We start from the raw sequence: 6,000 nt of genomic DNA, 5'->3' as shown, positions 1-6,000 counted from the left end.
GCGTGAACGGGCCGGCGCTGCCGGGACCGACCTCCGCGGCCGGTCGGCGTAAATCACGGAAGATATTTGAAGATCGCTTTGAAAACCACAGCTGATGACACTACCTATCAGAATTTTTCATCACACTAACATCCACTTTCACCAATCGAGAACTTCTTTTCCACGACTTGTGTGATTTTAGAAAGCGGCGACAAGTTGTTGCTGCCGCGACCTGCGTCGGTTCGAGCCGCACCGTCGGCCGTGCGGGCAGGCGCGGCGGTTGCGTGTGCTTCTGCGAGCAGTTAACGCTTCACGATTTCCTGCTTTGTACATTTCTTGCAAATAAGGGAAATCTAGAAACTTCACTCGGTGATCGTCGTAGTCCACATTGTTGAACGGAGAAACAAGCCGCTGCTTACGCTTCGGTCGCATACACCACCCCGCTCATGGTGTTTGCGGATAATCTACCACAGTTTATACGGTTATAAAGACCCCATGAGGTCGAACTGCGCTTGACGCACTGAGAATTAACTACAAATGAAGCAGATTGACACGAAAATACTTTTAGAACGCGTTTCCTAAGCGAAGTGTCACGCGCTGCAAGCCAACTACGCAACAAGATAGGAACGGTGATCACGGTGATCCTACAAGTGACGTCAAAACGATCGCAGCGCCGGCCTCTCCAGTGGTGGGCCTCGCGGCCAATACGGAACGCAATCGCTGGAGTTTTGCTTTGAATTGTGTTGGTACAGAAGAGTGTTAGCATGCGCTTGCGTTATACGTGTACATTCTAAACAGAATACAATTAATGTCGTGTTGTTGCCAATACAGCGTTCACATTCAAATGGAATTCAAAGTGCCGTGAGAACCACAACCCAATTTGTTAAAATTTAGCTCATCTTGTCCTGATACAGGTGAAGCGAGAGCGCGGGCTATTTCTTCCGCAAATAAAATTCATACTGTGCACAAAAACCTTTGACAACATATCCTGTTAACTATATCTTGTTCGTGAAATGAAGGAGGTAAAAATTACAGAAAGACTAGCCAGTTCGAACCGACATTTTTTTATGGCGGTGCTACATTCGCACAAGAAACAGGAAGATCATGAATACCAAAGTGATGCCAGTATTTCTTTTCCATATTGATTCAAGCGATACCACCGCAAAGAAAACAAATACACTGAAATGTTGATGTTATTGCAGGTACGCTCGTGCGGCACCGCGGTAAACACTCCTTGCGGTAGCGGCACGGTTCTCTGCGCCAGTTATGTTCGTAAACACGCGTGCACTTGACCGCAGCCTTCGCTAAATAATTCCACATGTTACACTAGCTTCCGCTCCCACCTAATACTAGATTGCTGGACGACGGATGGTTTATGCGATGGCTTGGAAAAATATTGTGAATTAATCAAGCTGGATCCGCGACAAATACCGTGTCGGCATCTTGCATCTCCTGGCATTCAGTGGCTTGGGCAAGTCAGTCGTTAACCGCGCAAAATGGAACATGTTAAAGTTGCTGACAAGTGCCCTATGTACGAGGTCCTGATGCTTCACAAAATACTGTTCCTGGTACAAGCAATAGACTATTCTCTTTTGGTGAACTTGATGGGAGCACTTTCGGACATACAGAAGAAGTGAGAATCTGCGTAATCACGGGCGCTGATATATGATCAAAAAGCTACCACTCAGTTTTCAATAAGGACACTAGCCATGGAGTCTGAACGTTTTCTGCCTTGCCTGCGGGTTTTTAATGTGTCATATCTGAGGAGAAAATTTAGGGAAGCATGTACTCACGCACAAGACTTCAATGGCGAAGCTGTTGTAGGGGAGTATTGCTGGACACATAGTTAGAGGTTTTAGTATCAATTTTTTTTGCATAGTTTCGGTCTTAGTAATGGTCGCCATAGCACTGAAAAAAGGTCGCCGTCGCCTTCGCGGCGAGTCGTGGATGCCAAGTCATCCGCAGCATTGTAGACTGTGATGCAGCTTGTTTCTTGGATGAGGAGGGTTAGTTATTGCCAATTCTGCAGAGAGGAAACGAGGAGGTTTAGCGACGGACAAAACATACGATATATTAACGGGACAGTTACAAAGTAAGGTGCACAATTAAAAAGCAAGCTTATCTAATAGCAAGAGTCATATTACAAAAACGTACCATGAAAAAAAGTCCAACTCAAAATTGTTCGCAGTCACGTGCGGGTCCCTGTCGGTGATCGTGCCCAGTGCGCAGGGCTCGGTGCGCTGCTACGGTGTTGTAGTCGAGGCCGGTGTTGCTGCCGATAGACGACACGTCGGACTAAACCAGGGTGCTCCGTGGCCGGTCTCTGCTGAAAGTAGCCTCGCCGTCAAGGGGGAGATGCGGATCGGAGCGGAGGTTCTCCGAACGTTCGCGTCCGGCAGGTCCCTCCCTGAACCGCGTTCTTCCCGCTCTCCATGCCAACACCGTCTTCCTCCTGTCCACTTCTCTTCGCCAATAGATCTCCTTTGTCCCCACCACCCATGCACTTCTTCCTCGTCGCTTCTCTGTGCCTACCGCCGTCACCGTTCCAAGCGCCTCCTCAAGAGAGACTTCCTCCTGCTGAACTGGTGAAGCTCGCGCCGAATCGCGCACCGCTTGAACTATACCGAAGCTGCAGCATTTCTTTACACGTGAGCATTCAATGACACACAACACACATTTGCACAAGATTAAATGTCTATTTACATGTTCAGTCATAGCTTTGGACTGCGCTAAGAGTATTAATCGTCATATGCATCGACATCGTCATGTTCCTCATGTCAAGCATTGCCTAGGGTTCAGCGCTTTACGACAGCGCTGGGTTTTTCTTTTTGCTAAAGCCACTGCGCGAGGCAGTGACTCGGCGGTGTCCAGGACGCATGCGCTCGCGAGCGCTTTGAATTTTCTTGGTTTTTGTATCTGCAACACTGAACTTACGGCTTGTACAACACATCCACTGGTAATAAAGAAGATTGATAGCAAGAATCAAAGTTGGGCTTCTTTTATGAGCACAGGATGCGTTATTTGGTGCAAGCATGTGCACTTGTTCTAATGATCTAAAGAGTGCATCTTTTCTGAACGTTTCATCTGAGAAACTTTTAAAAGTAACGTCCTATTTATATTACCAGTGTTTGCCTGCCAAACATTATGGTATACTTGTGCCCATAAACACTTTGCTACTGCGCATCCCATACTGCTTACGCAAAATTTTCCCCGAAATTTGTTTAATCAGACATTTTTCTCTGTGTGCTTGTGAATTTATCTCAGGGAATGCGAATGGGAAGCAATTGTCTTAAAAGCTTGTGAGGTCTTTCCATTCAATATTGCAAATGGGTCTTAAGTTTTCGTTGACAGGAGCGATGCAGGATGTGTGTTTGTATGTATAGATGAAACGGATATTCTTTCGCAACTAGTTGTATTCTGGTCAATAAACCAAGTACTCTTGAAGTTTACGTCCTTTGATAAATACCGGGTAAAACCCCAAATATCATTTGCTGCTGCTCAAAGATGGGTAGCATTTGTGTCCGGGCCAACACCACCATGGTAACAAAAGTACACGTAGTAAATGCAGCAACGGATGGGAACGCTGCGACACTTCAAACGCGGCAGGAGTGCACAGTGGCGACGCAAATTAGTTGGCTTATTCTATTTTGAAAACTATCCTTCGAATTTCGTTTAAACGTACATACGCACCATTTCGTGCACATATCTGCAGCTTAGTTTCGGGAAGATTAGCCCTCTTCCTTAATAGCCGAAGTGCTCCATGTTGAAGATTTTTTTATCAAACTAATATCGTTTAAATAAACCGAAATATTTTCTTGTTCGAAATTGATGTCGGAAACATTCGATTCTTTGCAGTTAGAAGTGGCTGCTATGCCTCTGTCATGCTGGAACGGCATCTGACTGATTCCTCAATACTGAGGAAGGTACACGGCTTATTCAGTATGGCAGAAAGACTGGGCACAACATGGTCTTGTTAAGGCAGAAAATAGTGTGTTTTTATTACAGTAGTTTGATACGTTGTTTTACGCTATGACGAATTCCGCACGTCAATACTGAAATAACATCAATGAAAGTCAATCTTCACTGGGCCCTACTTGGGCGAGCGCGGTACGATTTCAGGAGAGGGCCAACATCATTTCATTTGTACAGTCGAAGGACATGTCGGTATGCAATGGTCCTGCCATGTTTAGGAAAGTGGCGGTTGTCATTGCAACGCCGTGTTCCGGATGTTCTGGATACTCTTTTTTTGTTGCGCTCGGTAGGTTGGCTTCGGAGATTTCGATTTATTTCCTTTACAACAAAAATAACTCCACGAATTCGGAATATTGATCGCCCCACCTCGCTTTCCCATTTTCTTCATGGGGCGTTCTTTACCTCTAACCCTTTATGGCGGCTTCATATCTATTCCAAGCGTGATACCGAAGCGCTGATACAGGAGAAGGTTCATTCAAGTCTTAGTTTGCATCTCTTTTTCTATCCAGTGCCCTTTGCGAATCTCTACTCCTATTTTTTTTTGTTACTCCCGCCCTTTTGCTCAATAAATGTTTACTCCTCCTCCTCCTCCAATCGGCGTACCCTATAGTTACGCACATTATATATTTCACGACGCTTTAGTTGCAATATCGGCACCCTAAATCAATATAGGTCTTATATTCGCGCATTCGCCTAACTGCTGACAGCTTGAGATACCGGGTTTGGGTGTGCTGGCTACCACCTTTCAATAAAGTTTTAACAAATCACAACTTTTCTGGCAAATCTATACGTGTGCTGTTTATACTTGGATTTCATTCTTCTGCAGCGCCTGTATATCTTTGCTGAGGCATATTTCAGCTGTACGGTCTTTCGGAAGAATCTGAAAAATTGCTCCTCGACGTTCCAATTAGAAGACAAGTAACTTCATTATTACACTTATAGATGTTATAGTATTTTCGTATTCCTAGTGGCATTTTTGTGGTTTTTCCCGGGTGTCTCTCTGTTTACTTACCTGATATTCTCGCGCTCCTTGTCAACTTTTGTTTCCAGACTACATATATTGTAAGGGAGATAGTTGAGGCTCTCGTAGATGGTTTAGGGGATTTATTTACGGGTGAGAGGTCAAGCGAGCGTTGATATGAGCGTCCCGAAGATGGCCGATGTCACGCGCGAAAGCGTCTCCTGCGGTGCTACTTCTTCCGCTGACACCGGCGTGAACGGGCACCCCTACGGGTAGATTTGTCAACTTTTCCATATGGCTGTCGCTTCGCACGGCAGATAGCCTGATGGTCTGATGTGTCCATTATTCCCGTCACTACATATTATATGTAAATATATATATATATCTATGTATATATATATATATATATATATATATATATATATATATATATATATATATATATATATATATATATATATATATATATATATATATATATATATATATATATATATATATATAATAAAGAGTCCGATACACAGCAAGAACAATAAGAGCAAAACCATGTAACTGTACTCTGATGAAGGGAAGTCCCGTTGCCGCTGCGTAAGTCAACGTTCTTTCTTATTGTTCTTACTGTGTTTCCGACTCTTTACTTATACTATTTCTGCGCGTTTCGTGAGTTTTGTCTTTCTCTTGATTTATAAATATATATATATATATATATATAATACATACATACATACATACATACATACATACATACATACATACATACATACATACATACATACATACTTACATATATATAAAGTTAAACCTGGATGTAACGAACCACTATGTGAAGAAGGCTTGAGGTGGTTAACCTTGATATAACGAAGTCGCAACGCTTATCAGTCATGGTTTTTGCCCTTATACAGAAAAATTTGCTGGAGAATTGCCCCAATGAATCGAGTAATAGCACTACTATTGGGAACCAGTAGTTACGAAAATGTCTACAACCTCCAAAAACACCTTTTGTTAAGATGAACTGAGGGGCTAGCGCCATACAATGGCTAACATGGCAGCCATTTCTTGTTTTGCTTGTTTAGCGGACGCCGCACTGC

This window comes from Haemaphysalis longicornis, unplaced genomic scaffold (assembly GCF_048455015.1).
Source record: "Haemaphysalis longicornis isolate Haplotype H1 unplaced genomic scaffold, Haemaphysalis longicornis Haplotype H1 scaffold_6, whole genome shotgun sequence".
In the NCBI taxonomy this organism is placed as follows: domain Eukaryota; kingdom Metazoa; phylum Arthropoda; class Arachnida; order Ixodida; family Ixodidae; genus Haemaphysalis; species Haemaphysalis longicornis.
This window is presented reverse-complemented; position numbering follows the sequence as displayed.